Below are 17500 nucleotides of genomic sequence, written 5' to 3'. Positions count from 1 at the left end.
AATCTTCCTCCCGAAATTAAACCACTATTGGCGGACGCCAGCCCCAAGCGCCAGCCCCGACCGCCACCCCCCGACCGCCACAAGGCGACCGCCACAAGGCGACCGCCACAAGGCGACCGCCACAAGGCGACCGCCACAAGGCGACCGCCACTGGCCCCAAGCGCCAGCCCCGACCGCCACCCCCCGACCGCCACAAGGCGACCGCCACAAGGCGACCGCCACAAGGCGACCGCCACAAGGCGACCGCCACAAGGCGACCGCCACAAGGCGACCGCCACTGGCCCCAAGCGCCAGCCCCGACCGCCACCCCCCGACCGCCACAAGGCGACCGCCACAAGGCGACCGCCACCGGCCCCAAGCGCCAGCCCCGACCGCCACCCCCCGACCGCCACAAGGCGACCGCCACAAGGCGACCGCCACAAGGCGACCGCCACAAGGCGACCGCCACAAGGCGACCGCCACCGGCCCCAAGCGCCAGCCCCGACCGCCACCCCCCGACCGCCACAAGGCGACCGCCACAAGGCGACCGCCACAAGGCGACCGCCACAAGGCGACCGCCACAAGGCGACCGCCACTGGCCCCAAGCGCCAGCCCCGACCGCCACCCCCCGACCGCCACAAGGCGACCGCCACAAGGCGACCGCCACAAGGCGACCGCCACAAGGCGACCGCCACAAGGCGACCGCCACAAGGCGACCGCCACTGGCCCCAAGCGCCAGCCCCGACCGCCACCCCCCGACCGCCACAAGGCGACCGCCACAAGGCGACCGCCACCGGCCCCAAGCGCCAGCCCCGACCGCCACCCCCCGACCGCCACAAGGCGACCGCCACAAGGCGTTAGTGGCCGCGCCCGGTACTTTACTGGACCCTATTTGGCCCGCGGACCGGCCGGCGTCGCTTCCTTGAATGCTTAGCCGCCTTTCGAGCTGCCATGCCGGGCTTGAGTTAGTGGTTTGCGCCCGGTACTCTACGTTAAAAGTCAGGCGGAACGGCTCTGAAGCTCCAGACGGTGCTTCCTTGAATGCTTAGCCGCCTTTCGAGCTGCCATGCCGGGCTTGAGTTAGTGGTTTGCGCCCGGTACTCTACGTTAAAAGTCAGGCGGAACGGCTCTGAAGCTCCAGACGGTGCTTCCTTGAATGCTTAGCCGCCTTTCGAGCTGCCATGCCGGGCTTGAGTTAGTGGTTTGCGCCCGGTACTCTACGTTAAAAGTCAGGCGGAACGGCTCTGAAGCTCCAGACGGTGCTTCCTTGAATGCTTAGCCGCCTTTCGAGCTGCCATGCCGGGCTTGAGTTAGTGGTTTGCGCCCGGTACTCTACGTTAAAAGTCAGGCGGAACGGCTCTGAAGCTCCAGACGGTGCTTCCTTGAATGCTTAGCCGCCTTTCGAGCTGCCATGCCGGGCTTGAGTTAGTGGTTTGCGCCCGGTACTCTACGTTAAAAGTCAGGCGGAACGGCTCTGAAGCTCCAGACGGTGCTTCCTTGAATGCTTAGCCGCCTTTCGAGCTGCCATGCCGGGCTTGAGTTAGTGGTTTGCGCCCGGTACTCTACGTTAAAAGTCAGGCGGAACGGCTCTGAAGCTCCAGACGGTGCTTCCTTGAATGCTTAGCCGCCTTTCGAGCTGCCATGCCGGGCTTGAGTTAGTGGTTTGCGCCCGGTACTCTACGTTAAAAGTCAGGCGGAACGGCTCTGAAGCTCCAGACGGTGCTTCCTTGAATGCTTAGCCGCCTTTCGAGCTGCCATGCCGGGCTTGAGTTAGTGGTTTGCGCCCGGTACTCTACGTTAAAAGTCAGGCGGAACGGCTCTGAAGCTCCAGACGGTGCTTCCTTGAATGCTTAGCCGCCTTTCGAGCTGCCATGCCGGGCTTGAGTTAGTGGTTTGCGCCCGGTACTCTACGTTAAAAGTCAGGCGGAACGGCTCTGAAGCTCCAGACGGTGCTTCCTTGAATGCTTAGCCGCCTTTCGAGCTGCCATGCCGGGCTTGAGTTAGTGGTTTGCGCCCGGTACTCTACGTTAAAAGTCAGGCGGAACGGCTCTGAAGCTCCAGACGGTGCTTCCTTGAATGCTTAGCCGCCTTTCGAGCTGCCATGCCGGGCTTGAGTTAGTGGTTTGCGCCCGGTACTCTACGTTAAAAGTCAGGCGGAACGGCTCTGAAGCTCCAGACGGTGCTTCCTTGAATGCTTAGCCGCCTTTCGAGCTCTCCTGCCCGGCGTGGGTTTCGCGTCCGCGCCCGGTACATTATGGAAGCCAAAAAAAAAAAAAATTCTAAGTGCGAGTGGGACCGGCCTGGGGGGCTTCCTTGAAAGCCCATCCGCCCTCCGAGCTCTCCCACCGGTCGTGGGTTGGCGTCCGCCACTGCTCAAAGCGAACTTCAAATTATCTGCTTAATAATGTGGAACACCATTCTTAAGTAGTTTTTCCTTAATTTGGGCTCAACTGGCCGGTAATGATCCCCGGTGTCTGAGATTGATCTCAGTGATCCAAAGAGCCCTGACACGTAATACCATCCATGAGTTTAATTGAAAAACAAAAAATGTAATCTTTATGACACATAAATACAATTTGCATAATAATTTGGAACACAGTGTAGACTTCCAGCGGACCGCGCGCGGCTCGGCTGACGGCGCAGCGCGATCTGGTACCGCTGCGCGGGACGAAACACGCCCCGTGCAGAGTTCCAGGCGGCCGGGAAGACATTTAAGCGCTGCCGCTGCAGCTGCGGCGGGGATTTGCCGTCCTCCGGTGGACACGACGAGTAAATACACCAGCAATCGCACTTACACCGTGTTCCAAATTATTATGCAAGTGACATTTATCTCAGATTTTCCTAAATAGTCGATGCAAAATGAGTCAGCATAATTTTCAAGTCATCAACCATTATTTTGATGAATTCTAATTTTATTGAACAAACCTCCGAATGATCACAGAATTTTTAAAAAATAAAAAACTTAAAATGCACTGTTCCACATTATTACGCACAACAGAGTTTTATAACATTTTATAGGTTTTTATGAACTGAAATGCCCATCTTAAGAATTTACAGCATTAGGAGGTCATATTTACTGAAATCAAAAGCTATTTCAAAGAAAAGACAAACAAGTTACATTTTAACATAGGACCCTTTATTTCAATAAAAAACAAAGTTACATTTTAACATAGGACCCTTTGTTCAACAGCAGCTTCACGATTCTTCCATCCACTGAACTTGTGAGTTTTTGTACAGTTTCTGGTTGAATTTCTTGGCAGGATCTAAGAATAGCCTGCCAGAGCTGCTCTTTGGAATTGAACTGCCTCCCACCTTCGTAGATTTTCTGCTTGACGATGCTCCACAAGTTTTCAATAGGATTGAGGTCAGGGGAGCATGGGGGCCACACCATCAGTTTCTCTCCCTTTATTCCCATAGATGCCAAAGACGTTGACGTATTTCTTGCAGCATGAGACGGTGCATTGTCATGCATGAAGATGATCTTTTGACGGAAAGCACGGTTCTTCCTGTTGTACCATGGACAGAAGTGTTGAGTCAGAAATTCCACGTAGTTAACAGACGTAATTTTGACGCCTTCAGGGACCCTAAAGGGGCCAAGCAGCTCTCTCCCCATGATTCCGGCCCAAAACATCACTCCGCCACCTCCCTGCTGACGCCGCAGCCTTGTTGGGCTATCGTGGCCGTCCACCAACCATCCACGACTCCATCCATCTGTAAAGTCAAGTCAAATCAAGTTTATTTGTATAGCCCTAAATCACAAGCAGTCTCAAAGGGCTTCACATTGACAGAAATTGACAATTATTCTCAAAGCATCCCCTGAGCTCTCAAAAGTGCAAGGAAAAACTTAAAAAACCCTACCTGGCCCATCCAAGGTGGCACGGCACTCGTCGGTGAACAGGACTGTCTGAAAATTTGTCTTCATGTAAGTCTGGGCCCACTGCAGCCGTTTCTGCTTGTTCGCGTTGTTCAGGGGTGGCCGAATGGAGGGTTTCCGCACAACTGCAAGCCTCTGGAGGATCCTGCACCTCGTCGTTCGTGGGACTTCACTGGCACCAGCAGCGTCGAATATTTGTTTGCTCGTCTTTAGTGGCATGCTTGCAGCCGCCCTCTTGATTCGATTTGTTTGTCTTGCAGAAACCTTCCTTGTCGTGCCTTTGTCTGCACGAACGCGCGTTTGCTCCGAATCAGCGACGAATTTCTTCAAAGTTCGATGGTCGCGCTTAAGCTTTCGTGCAATATCGAATGTCTGCATACCTTGTCCAAGGCATCGAACGATTTCACGCTTCTCGACAGCAGAGAGATCCTTTTTCCTCCCCATGGTTGAACGAAATGGCCGAACGCTTAAAAACGCGGAACTTAAATAGACTTGTTAATTACTACAATTGCGCTCACCTGGCAGACTACCATGGACTGTACCATGACTGAGGGTGATTTCAGTACTTGAAAAACAAAAAATGTAATCTTTATGACACTTAAATACATTTTGCATAATAATTTGGAACACGGGACCGTGTTCCAAATTATTATGCAAAGGATATTTATCTCAGATTTTCCTAAATAGCTTCCTTGAAATGTTACCCGGCTTTTGAGCTCTCCTGCCGGGCGTGGGTTTGCGTCAGCGCCCGGTAACATTATGGAAGCTAAAAGAAAGAAAAAAGAAACAAATCTAAGTGCGATTGCTGGTGTCTAAATACATTTTGCATAATAATTTGGAACACGGGACCGTGTTCCAAATTATTATGCAAGTGATATTTATCTCAGATTTTCCTAAATAGCTTTACTCGTCGTGCCGACCGGAGGGAGGCCACTCCCCGCCGCAGCTGAACAGTCATCCCGGCCTAGTGGAGGTCTGCGCAGGGGGGGTCTTCCTTGAAATGTTACCCGGCTTTTGAGCTCTCCTGTCCGGCGTGGGTTTGCGTCAGCGGCCGGTGTCATTTACTCGTCGTGCCGACCGGAGGGAGGCCACTCCCCGCCACAGCTGAACAGTCATCCCGGCCTAGTGGAGGTCTGCGCAGGGGGGGTCTTCCTTGAAATGTTACCCGGCTTTTGAGCTCTCCTGTCCGGCGTGGGTTTGCGTCAGCGGCCGGTGTCATTTACTCGTCGTGCCGACCGGAGGGAGGCCACTCCCCGCCGCAGCTGAACAGTCATCCCGGCCTAGTGGAGGTCTGCGCAGGGGGGGTCTTCCTTGAAATGTTACCCGGCTTTTGAGCTCTCCTGTCCGGCGTGGGTTTGCGTCAGCGGCCGGTGTCATTTACTCGTCGTGCCGACCGGAGGGAGGCCACTCCCCGCCACAGCTGAACAGTCATCCCGGCCTAGTGGAGGTCTGCGCAGGGGGGGTCTTCCTTGAAATGTTACCCGGCTTTTGAGCTCTCCTGTCCGGCGTGGGTTTGCGTCAGCGGCCGGTGTCATTTACTCGTCGTGCCGACCGGAGGGAGGCCACTCCCCGCCACAGCTGAACAGTCATCCCGGCCTAGTGGAGGTCTGCGCAGGGGGGGTCTTCCTTGAAATGTTACCCGGCTTTTGAGCTCTCCTGTCCGGCGTGGGTTTGCGTCAGCGGCCGGTGTCATTTACTCGTCGTGCCGACCGGAGGGAGGCCACTCCCCGCCACAGCTGAACAGTCATCCCGGCCTAGTGGAGGTCTGCGCAGGGGGGGTCTTCCTTGAAATGTTACCCGGCTTTTGAGCTCTCCTGTCCGGCGTGGGTTTGCGTCAGCGGCCGGTGTCATTTACTCGTCGTGTCCACCGGAGGGAGGCCACTCCCCGCCGCAGCTGCAGCGGCAGCTTTGAAACGTCATCCCGGCCCCCTGGAACTGTGCGCGGGGGGGGCGATGCGTCCCGTGCGAGGTACCAGGTCGCGCTGCGCCGTCTGCCTGGCCGCTTTGGGCCCGCTGGAAGTCTATTAAAGCTCCGCGATCTCCGCCTCGGTGCTTAAAAAGCGTCCATACCGCTCTCCTGGAGCTTCTTTCGGTCATCTCGTCCGCGTGCACGGCCTGCCGGTGGCACCGGCTGGAGCTCCGCAAAAAGCTCCATTTCTGTTAAAAATGCTTAGCCGCGTCCCTGGAAGCCCAATCGGGCGTAGAAAGTGAGGGGGAAGGCCCCCAAAGCACCGGCTGGAAGTCCCAAAAAAGCTCCATGATTGGTCAATAATGCTTAGCCGCCTCCCTGGAAGCCTAATCGGGCATAAAAAGCTAGGCGGAACGGCCCCAAAGCTCCACACGGAAGTCCCAAAAAAGCTCCATGATTGGTCAATAATGCTTAGCCGCCTCCCTGGAAGCCTAATCGGGCATAAAAAGCTAGGCGGAACGGCCCCAAAGCTCCACACGGAAGTCCCAAAAAAGCTCCATGATTGGTCAATAATGCTTAGCCGCCTCCCTGGAAGCCTAATCGGGCATAAAAAGCTAGGCGGAACGGCCCCAAAGCTCCACACGGAAGTCCCAAAAAAGCTCCATGATTGGTCAATAATGCTTAGCCGCCTCCCTGGAAGCCTAATCGGGCATAAAAAGCTAGGCGGAACGGCCCCAAAGCTCCACACGGAAGTCCCAAAAAAGCTCCATGATTGGTCAATAATGCTTAGCCGCCTCCCTGGAAGCCTAATCGGGCATAAAAAGCTAGGCGGAACGGCCCCAAAGCTCCACACGGAAGTCCCAAAAAAGCTCCATGATTGGTCAATAATGCTTAGCCGCCTCCCTGGAAGCCTAATCGGGCATAAAAAGCTAGGCGGAACGGCCCCAAAGCTCCACACGGAAGTCCCAAAAAAGCTCCATGATTGGTCAATAATGCTTAGCCGCCTCCCTGGAAGCCTAATCGGGCATAAAAAGCTAGGCGGAACGGCCCCAAAGCTCCACACGGAAGTCCCAAAAAAGCTCCATGATTGGTCAATAATGCTTAGCCGCCTCCCTGGAAGCCTAATCGGGCATAAAAAGCTAGGCGGAACGGCCCCAAAGCTCCACACGGAAGTCCCAAAAAAGCTCCATGATTGGTCAATAATGCTTAGCCGCCTCCCTGGAAGCCTAATCGGGCATAAAAAGCTAGGCGGAACGGCCCCAAAGCTCCACACGGAAGTCCCAAAAAAGCTCCATGATTGGTCAATAATGCTTAGCCGCCTCCCTGGAAGCCTAATCGGGCATAAAAAGTTAGGCGGAACGGCTCCAAAGCTCCACACGGAAGTCCCAAAAAAGCTCCATGATTGGTCAATAATGCTTAGCCGCCTCCCTGGAAGCCTAATCGGGCATAAAAAGCTAGGCGGAACGGCCCCAAAGCTCCACACGGAAGTCCCAAAAAAGCTCCATGATTGGTCAATAATGCTTAGCCGCCTCCCTGGAAGCCTAATCGGGCATAAAAAGCTAGGCGGAACGGCCCCAAAGCTCCACACGGAAGTCCCAAAAAAGCTCCATGATTGGTCAATAATGCTTAGCCGCCTCCCTGGAAGCCTAATCGGGCATAAAAAGCTAGGCGGAACGGCCCCAAAGCTCCACACGGAAGTCCCAAAAAAGCTCCATGATTGGTCAATAATGCTTAGCCGCCTCCCTGGAAGCCTAATCGGGCATAAAAAGCTAGGCGGAACGGCCCCAAAGCTCCACACGGAAGTCCCAAAAAAGCTCCATGATTGGTCAATAATGCTTAGCCGCCTCCCTGGAAGCCTAATCGGGCATAAAAAGCTAGGCGGAACGGCCCCAAAGCTCCACACGGAAGTCCCAAAAAAGCTCCATGATTGGTCAATAATGCTTAGCCGCCTCCCTGGAAGCCTAATCGGGCATAAAAAGCTAGGCGGAACGGCCCCAAAGCTCCACACGGAAGTCCCAAAAAAGCTCCATGATTGGTCAATAATGCTTAGCCGCCTCCCTGGAAGCCTAATCGGGCATAAAAAGCTAGGCGGAACGGCCCCAAAGCTCCACACGGAAGTCCCAAAAAAGCTCCATGATTGGTCAATAATGCTTAGCCGCCTCCCTGGAAGCCTAATCGGGCATAAAAAGCTAGGCGGAACGGCCCCAAAGCTCCACACGGAAGTCCCAAAAAAGCTCCATGATTGGTCAATAATGCTTAGCCGCCTCCCTGGAAGCCTAATCGGGCATAAAAAGCTAGGCGGAACGGCCCCAAAGCTCCACACGGAAGTCCCAAAAAAGCTCCATGATTGGTCAATAATGCTTAGCCGCCTCCCTGGAAGCCTAATCGGGCATAAAAAGTTAGGCGGAACGGCTCCAAAGCTCCACACGGAAGTCCCAAAAAAGCTCCATGATTGGTCAATAATGCTTAGCCGCCTCCCTGGAAGCCTAATCGGGCATAAAAAGTTAGGCGGAACGGCCCCAAAGCTCCACACGGAAGTCCCAAAAAAGCTCCATGATTGGTCAATAATGCTTAGCCGCCTCCCTGGAAGCCTAATCGGGCATAAAAAGTTAGGCGGAACGGCCCCAAAGCTCCACACGGAAGTCCGAAAAAAGCTCCATGATTGGTCAATAATGCTTAGCCGCCTCCCTGGAAGCCTAATCGGGCATAAAAAGTTAGGCGGAACGGCCCCAAAGCTCCACACGGAAGTCCGAAAAAAGCTCAAAAATTTTCTAAGTGCCAACGGCTCATTCGCCGTAATGTGTCCGCTCCGCGCTGGTTCCCCGGTCGGTCCGCGAATAGCGCAAAATCAGCCTCACGGAAGTTCGAAAAAAGCTCAAAAATTTTCTAAGTGCCAACGGCTCATTCGCCGTAATGTGTCCGCTCCGCGCTGGTTCCCCGGTCGGCCGCGAATAGCGCAAAATCAGCCTCACGGAAGTTCGAAAAAAGCTCAAAAATTTTCTAAGTGCCAACGGCTCATTCGCCGTAATGTGTCCGCTCCGCGCTGGTTCCCCGGTCGGCCGCGAATAGCGCAAAAATCAGCCTAAGTGCAGTACCAACCTTGGCGTGTTGGTGCGCCAGAGTACGATGAGTTGGTCCCCCTAGTCACTGTACTCATTACCTTTACCCCCTAATCGCAAAATATAGTCAGAACGTATATGCAGAAGACTATTTTTTTCTTTTTTAAAATTTTCTAAGTGCCAGCGGATGCTGGCACACGAACTGTCCGAGCTACGACGGTTCTCCGGTCGGACAGCGAGGGTGAAAAAGCGGTCCTAAAATCACCGAGGGCTGCCGCACAAGTTGTCCGAGTGGCGACGGTTCCCCGGTCGGCCACGAATGTCGAAAATTCGGCCTCTCCACCACGGAGGTCGGTGAGAATTTCAGAATATTTTCTAAGTGCCAACGGCTCTTGCGCCGTAAAGTGTCCGCTTTGCCTGGTTCCCTCGGTCGGCCACAAATAGCGAAAAATCAGCCTCTCCTTCTGGAGCTCGCCTAAGTGCCAACGGCTCTTGCGCCGTAATGTGTCCGCTTTGTCTGGTTCCCTCGGTCGGCCACAAACGGCGAAAAATCAGCCTCTCCTTCTGGAGCTCGTGCCAACTTTGGCGAATATTTTCTAAGTGCCAACGGCTCTTGCGCCGTAAAGTGTCCGCTTTGCCTGGTTCCCTCGGTCGGCCACAAATAGCGAAAAATCAGCCTCTCCTTCTGGAGCTCGCCTAAGTGCCAACGGCTCTTGCGCCGTAATGTGTCCGCTTTGTCTGGTTCCCTCGGTCGGCCACAAACGGCGAAAAATCAGCCTCTCATTCTGGAGCTCGTGCCAACTTTGGCGAATATTTTCTAAGTGCCAACGGCTCTTGCGCCGTAATGTGTCCGCTTTGCCTGGTTCCCTCGGTCGGCCACAAATAGCGAAAAAATCAGCCTCTCCTTCTGGAGCTCGCCTAAGTGCCAACGGCTCTTGCGCCGTAATGTGTCCGCTTTGCCTGGTTCCCTCGGTCGGCCACAAACGGCGAAAAATCAGCCTCTCATTCTGGAGCTCGTGCCAACTTTGGCGAATATTTTCTAAGTGCCAACGGCTCTTGCGCCGTAATGTGTCCGCTTTGCCTGGTTCCCTCGGTCGGCCACGAACGGCGAAAAATCAGCCTCTCCTTCTGGAGCTCGCCTAAGTGCCAACGGCTCTTGCGCCGTAATGTGTCCGCTTTGCCTGGTTCCCTCGGTCGGCCACAAACGGCGAAAAATCAGCCTCTCCTTCTGGAGCTCGCCTAAGTGCCAACGGCTCTTGCGCCGTAATGTGTCCGCTTTGCCTGGTTCCCTCGGTCGGCCACAAATAGCGAAAAACCAGCCTCTCCTTCTGGAGCTCGCCTAAGTGCCAACGGCTCTTGCGCCGTAATGTGTCCGCTTTGCCTGGTTCCCTCGGTCGGCCACAAACGGCGAAAAATCAGCCTCTCCTTCTGGAGCTCGCCTAAGTGCCAACGGCTCTTGCGCCGTAATGTGTCCGCTTTGCCTGGTTCCCTCGGTCGGCCACAAATAGCGAAAAACCAGCCTCTCCTTCTGGAGCTCGCGCCAACTTTGTCAAAAAATTTCTAAGTGCCAACGGCTCTTGCGCCGTAAAGTGTCCGCTTTGCCTGGTTCCCTCGGTCGGCCACAAATAGCGAAAAATCAGCCTCTCCTTCTGGAGCTCGTGCCAACTTTGGCGAATATTTTCTAAGTGCCAACGGCTCTTGCGCCGTAAAGTGTCCGCTTTGCCTGGTTCCCTCGGTCGGCCACAAATAGCGAAAAATCAGCCTCTCCTTCTGGAGCTCGCCTAAGTGCCAACGGCTCTTGCGCCGTAATGTGTCCGCTTTGTCTGGTTCCCTCGGTCGGCCACAAACGGCGAAAAATCAGCCTCTCCTTCTGGAGCTCGTGCCAACTTTGGCGAATATTTTCTAAGTGCCAACGGCTCTTGCGCCGTAAAGTGTCCGCTTTGCCTGGTTCCCTCGGTCGGCCACAAATAGCGAAAAATCAGCCTCTCCTTCTGGAGCTCGCCTAAGTGCCAACGGCTCTTGCGCCGTAATGTGTCCGCTTTGTCTGGTTCCCTCGGTCGGCCACAAACGGCGAAAAATCAGCCTCTCATTCTGGAGCTCGTGCCAACTTTGGCGAATATTTTCTAAGTGCCAACGGCTCTTGCGCCGTAATGTGTCCGCTTTGCCTGGTTCCCTCGGTCGGCCACAAATAGCGAAAAAATCAGCCTCTCCTTCTGGAGCTCGCCTAAGTGCCAACGGCTCTTGCGCCGTAATGTGTCCGCTTTGCCTGGTTCCCTCGGTCGGCCACAAACGGCGAAAAATCAGCCTCTCATTCTGGAGCTCGTGCCAACTTTGGCGAATATTTTTCTAAGTGCCAACGGCTCTTGCGCCGTAATGTGTCCGCTTTGCCTGGTTCCCTCGGTCGGCCACGACGGGGCGAAAATCAGCCTCTCCTTCTGGAGCTCGCCTAAGTGCCAACGGCTCTTGCGCCGTAATGTGTCCGCTTTGCCTGGTTCCCTCGGTCGGCCACAACGGCGAAAAATCAGCCTCTCCTTCTGGAGCTCGCCTAAGTGCCAACGGCTCTTGCGCCGTAATGTGTCCGCTTTGCCTGGTTCCCTCGGTCGGCCACAAATAGCGAAAAACCAGCCTCTCTTCTGGAGCTCGCCTAAGTGCCAACGGCTCTTGCGCCGTAATGTGTCCGCTTTGCCTGGTTCCCTCGGTCGGCCACAAACGGCGAAAAATCAGCCTCTCCTTCTGGAGCTCGCCTAAGTGCCAACGGCTCTTGCGCCGTAATGTGTCCGCTTTGCCTGGTTCCCTCGGTCGGCCACAAATAGCGAAAAACCAGCCTCTCCTTCTGGAGCTCGCCTAAGTGCCAACGGCTCTTGCGCCGTAATGTGTCCGCTTTGCCTGGTTCCCTCGGTCGGCCACAAACGGCGAAAAATCAGCCTCTCCTTCTGGAGCTCGCCTAAGTGCCAACGGCTCTTGCGCCGTAATGTGTCCGCTTTGCCTGGTTCCCTCGGTCGGCCACAAATAGCGAAAAACCAGCCTCTCCTTCTGGAGCTCGCCTAAGTGCCAACGGCTCTTGCGCCGTAATGTGTCCGCTTTGCCTGGTTCCCTCGGTCGGCCACAAACGGCGAAAAATCAGCCTCTCCTTCTGGAGCTCGCCTAAGTGCCAACGGCTCTTGCGCCGTAATGTGTCCGCTTTGCCTGGTTCCCTCGGTCGGCCACAAATAGCGAAAAACCAGCCTCTCCTTCTGGAGCTCGCCTAAGTGCCAACGGCTCTTGCGCCGTAATGTGTCCGCTTTGCCTGGTTCCCTCGGTCGGCCACAAACGGCGAAAAATCAGCCTCTCCTTCTGGAGCTCGCCTAAGTGCCAACGGCTCTTGCGCCGTAATGTGTCCGCTTTGCCTGGTTCCCTCGGTCGGCCACAAATAGCGAAAAACCAGCCTCTCCTTCTGGAGCTCGCCTAAGTGCCAACGGCTCTTGCGCCGTAATGTGTCCGCTTTGCCTGGTTCCCTCGGTCGGCCACAAACGGCGAAAAATCAGCCTCTCCTTCTGGAGCTCGCCTAAGTGCCAACGGCTCTTGCGCCGTAATGTGTCCGCTTTGCCTGGTTCCCTCGGTCGGCCACAAATAGCGAAAAACCAGCCTCTCCTTCTGGAGCTCGCGCCAACTTTGTCAAAAAATTTCTAAGTGCCAACGGCTCTTGCGCCGTAAAGTGTCCGCTTTGCCTGGTTCCCTCGGTCGGCCACAAATAGCGAAAAATCAGCCTCTCCTTCTGGAGCTCGTGCCAACTTTGGCGAATATTTTCTAAGTGCCAACGGCTCTTGCGCCGTAATGTGTCCGCTTTGCCTGGTTCCCTCGGTCGGCCACAAATAGCGAAAAATCAGCCTCTCCTTCTGGAGCTCGCCTAAGTGCCAACGGCTCTTGCGCCGTAATGTGTCCGCTTTGTCTGGTTCCCTCGGTCGGCCACAAACGGCGAAAAATCAGCCTCTCCTTCTGGAGCTCGTGCCAACTTTGGCGAATATTTTCTAAGTGCCAACGGCTCTTGCGCCGTAAAGTGTCCGCTTTGCCTGGTTCCCTCGGTCGGCCACAAATAGCGAAAAATCAGCCTCTCCTTCTGGAGCTCGTGCCAACTTTGGCGAATATTTTCTAAGTGCCAACGGCTCTTGCGCCGTAATGTGTCCGCTTTGCCTGGTTCCCTCGGTCGGCCACAAATAGCGAAAAAATCAGCCTCTCCTTCTGGAGCTCGCCTAAGTGCCAACGGCTCTTGCGCCGTAATGTGTCCGCTTTGCCTGGTTCCCTCGGTCGGCCACAAACGGCGAAAAATCAGCCTCTCATTCTGGAGCTCGTGCCAACTTTGGCGAATATTTTCTAAGTGCCAACGGCTCTTGCGCCGTAATGTGTCCGCTTTGCCTGGTTCCCTCGGTCGGCCACGAACGGCGAAAAATCAGCCTCTCCTTCTGGAGCTCGCCTAAGTGCCAACGGCTCTTGCGCCGTAATGTGTCCGCTTTGCCTGGTTCCCTCGGTCGGCCACAAACGGCGAAAAATCAGCCTCTCCTTCTGGAGCTCGCCTAAGTGCCAACGGCTCTTGCGCCGTAATGTGTCCGCTTTGCCTGGTTCCCTCGGTCGGCCACAAATAGCGAAAAACCAGCCTCTCCTTCTGGAGCTCGCCTAAGTGCCAACGGCTCTTGCGCCGTAATGTGTCCGCTTTGCCTGGTTCCCTCGGTCGGCCACAAACGGCGAAAAATCAGCCTCTCCTTCTGGAGCTCGCCTAAGTGCCAACGGCTCTTGCGCCGTAATGTGTCCGCTTTGCCTGGTTCCCTCGGTCGGCCACAAATAGCGAAAAACCAGCCTCTCCTTCTGGAGCTCGCCTAAGTGCCAACGGCTCTTGCGCCGTAATGTGTCCGCTTTGCCTGGTTCCCTCGGTCGGCCACAAACGGCGAAAAATCAGCCTCTCCTTCTGGAGCTCGCGCCAACTTTGTCAAAAAATTTCTAAGTGCCAACGGCTCTTGCGCCGTAAAGTGTCCGCTTTGCCTGGTTCCCTCGGTCGGCCACAAATAGCGAAAAATCAGCCTCTCCTTCTGGAGCTCGTGCCAACTTTGGCGAATATTTTCTAAGTGCCAACGGCTCTTGCGCCGTAATGTGTCCGCTTTGCCTGGTTCCCTCGGTCGGCCACAAATAGCGAAAAATCAGCCTCTCCTTCTGGAGCTCGCCTAAGTGCCAACGGCTCTTGCGCCGTAAAGTGTCCGCTTTGTCTGGTTCCCTCGGTCGGCCACAAACGGCGAAAAATCAGCCTCTCCTTCTGGAGCTCGTGCCAACTTTGGCGAATATTTTCTAAGTGCCAACGGCTCTTGCGCCGTAAAGTGTCCGCTTTGTCTGGTTCCCTCGGTCGGCCACAAATAGCGAAAAATCAGCCTCTCCTTCTGGAGCTCGCGCAAGTGCCAACGGCTCTTGCGCCGTAAAGTGTCCGCTTTGTCTGGTTCCCTCGGTCGGCCACAAATAGCGAAAAATCAGCCTCTCCTTCTGGAGCTCGTGCCAACTTTGGCGAATATTTTCTAAGTGCCAACGGCTCTTGCGCCGTAATGTGTCCGCTTTGTCTGGTTCCCTCGGTCGGCCACAAATAGCGAAAAATCAGCCTCTCCTTCTGGAGCTCGTGCCAACTTTGGCGAATATTTTCTAAGTGCCAACGGCTCTTGCGCCGTAAAGTGTCCGCTTTGCCTGGTTCCCTCGGTCGGCCACAAATAGCGAAAAATCAGCCTCTCCTTCTGGAGCTCGCGCCAACTTTGTCAAAAAATTTCTAAGTGCCAACGGCTCTTGCGCCGTAAAGTGTCCGCTTTGCCTGGTTCCCTCGGTCGGCCACAAATAGCGAAAAATCAGCCTCTCCTTCTGGAGCTCGCGCCAACTTTGTCAAAAAATTTCTAAGTGCCAACGGCTCTTGCGCCGTAAAGTGTCCGCTTTGCCTGGTTCCCTCGGTCGGCCACAAATAGCGAAAAATCAGCCTCTCCTTCTGGAGCTCGCGCCAACTTTGTCGAAAAATTTCTAAGTGCCAACGGCTCTTGCGCCGTAAAGTGTCCGCTTTGTCTGGTTCCCTCGGTCGGCCGCAAATAGCGAAAAATCAGCCTCTCGCCCGTCAGGTACCAGGCGTTGGGGTACCAGGGGTAAGTGCAGTACCAGCTTTGGTCTGTTGGTGCGCCAGAGTACGATGAGTTGGTCCCCCTAGTCACTGTACTCATTACCTTTACCCCCAAATCGCAAAATATAGTCAGAACGAGTGTGGGGAACACAAGTTTTGGCCCCGAGAACCAGGCGGCTGGTGTCTCTAGCGATGTGTTCCCCCCCAAAAAGTGTTCACATGCTCGGACAGCGAACCTAGGAGCTACCGCAAAGCACTCTGGAAGTGCAAGAGCGAAAAATTTTCTAAGTACAAAAACTCTCGAAAATTTTCAAAGTGTCACAGTGCTCGAAAATTTTCAAAGTGCTACATGCTTTCCATCCAAGGAAGGAATAGTGGAGGACCGGCCGCCTCCTTAAACACAAGCCGGCGGAACGACGGGGAGGACCGGCCGCCTCCTTAAACACAGGCCGGTGGAACGTTTGGCAGAATTCTTCTCGTGGAGGACCGGCCGCCTCCTTAAACACAAGCCGGCGGAACGACGGGGAGGACCGGCCGCCTCCTTAAACACAGGCCGGTGGAACGTTTGGCAGAATTCTTCTCGTGGAGGACCGGCCGCCTCCTTAAACACAGGCCGGTGGGAACGGTTGGCAGAATTGCGTGACGGCCGCCTGCTCCCGGCGTCCGCACGTGAACGAACACCCCCTCCCGGGGACGGCCGTCTGCTCCCGACCGCCGTCCTTCACCCCCTCACCTTCCGGACCCCCGTCTGCTCCCGGCGGGCCTCCGAGTACCCCCACCTTCTCCCGAACTGACCGACAGGCAATGAGACCCGCCTTGGTAGGGCCCCCACCGGCCCCGGCTCGCGCCGGCGTTGGGTGGACGGTTCCTCCCCACTTGCGGGTCGCTCTCCACGGAGGACCGGTCGCCTCACTAAACATAGGCCGGGCGAAAATCTGCGAATGTTATACATCCAAGGAGGGAGGACCGGCCGCCTCCTTAAACCACCGGCCGGGCGAAAATCTGCGAATGTTATACATCCAAGGAGGGAGGACCGGCCGCCTCCTTAAACCACCGGCCGGGCGAAAATATGCGAATGTTATACATCCAAGGAGGGAGGACCGGTCGCCTCACTAAACATAGGCCGGGCGAAAATCTGCGAATGTTATACATCCAAGGAGGGAGGACCGGCCGCCTCCTTAAACCACCGGCCGGGCGAAAATCTGCGAATGTTATACATCCAAGAAAGGAAGGAAGGAGGGAACCGGCCGCCTCCTTAAACACAGGCCGGGCGAAAATCTGCGAATCTTATCCATCCAAGGACGGAGGACCGGCCGCCTCCTTAAACACAGGCCGGTAGGAACGGTTGGCAGAATCGCGTGACGGCCGCCTGCTCCCGGCGTCCGCACGTGAACGAACACCCCCTCCCGGGGACGGCCGTCTGCTCCCGGCCGCCGTCCTTCACCCCCCTCAGCTTCCGGACCCCCGTCTGCTCCCGGCGGGCCTCCGAGTACCCTCCCCTTCTCCCGAACTGACCGACTGGCACTCATGACCCGCCTTGGTAGGGCCCCCACCGGCCCCGGCTCGCGCCGGCGTTGGGTGGACGGTTCCTCCCCACTTGCGGGTCGCACTCTAGCGCCTCGGCCGCCGCGAGAGCGTGCGCTACGCGCCGCCCCCGCAGGCCTTGGCGCGACCGAACGGCAGCGAGACCGAGACGCCCCGAATCACCCACCTAGAGGAAATCAACGGAGGCCGAGCGCGCGATCCGATTGCGGCACGCCGCGTGGGTGTCCGCCGGCCGCGCCGGTCTACCGCGAATGCTGTTTCTCAAACCCTTGCCTAACCAGACGGCACCGCGGGATGTGTTGTCGCAACTCTGCTCGACTATCCGAATAGCCTTTCCCGACTACCGCGTTGCGGGAGGCGTCTTTCGTGCCGCCGGTGGCGTATGACCTTCCGCGAGAGGCGTGCGGGCTCGGGGGGGCCGCAACGACCGAGTCTGACTCGGACGGGGCGCAGCTTCCCTCCCGGTCACAGCAATAAGCGCCGAACGCAGCGTTGGTCACCAGCCACCCCGGCGGGTTCGTCGGGAGCGCCGGTACCCTTCCGTAGCTAGTTGCCAGCTGGCCACAGCGGGCCGCACCGACCGAGTCTGACTCGGACGGGGCGCAGCTTCCCGTCTGGGTGACAGCGGCGCTGAGGACGGCGGGGCGGCCGGAACCCCTTCGACCCCCCGGCTCCCACCAGTGTCGATCAAACTCCGCATCCTGGCCGTAGCGCGAGACCGGCGGGCCGCAACGACCGAGTCTGACTCGGACGGGGCGCAGCTTCCCGCTTGGGCCTCGGCGCGCGCGCCTCGCGCGGGCAAGTCGCCGGCACAGCGCCGCGCCCCCGACCCCCGCTTTACGGAAACGAAGCGAGCCTCAGCGGGCCGCAACGACCGAGTCTGACTCGGACGGGGCGCAGCTTCCCGCCTGGGTCATCGCACGTTCCCCCAGCTCGGGCCTGGGAGGCCGACGCCTTTCCCCCGGACCACCGCCGTGCCCGCACGGTTCATCCTCGGCCCCCGCTGGCCAAGCCCGACCGAC

Source organism: Syngnathus typhle, unplaced genomic scaffold, assembly GCF_033458585.1.
Source record: "Syngnathus typhle isolate RoL2023-S1 ecotype Sweden unplaced genomic scaffold, RoL_Styp_1.0 HiC_scaffold_120, whole genome shotgun sequence".
NCBI lineage: Eukaryota > Metazoa > Chordata > Actinopteri > Syngnathiformes > Syngnathidae > Syngnathus > Syngnathus typhle.
Note: the sequence above shows the minus strand (reverse complement) of the source record.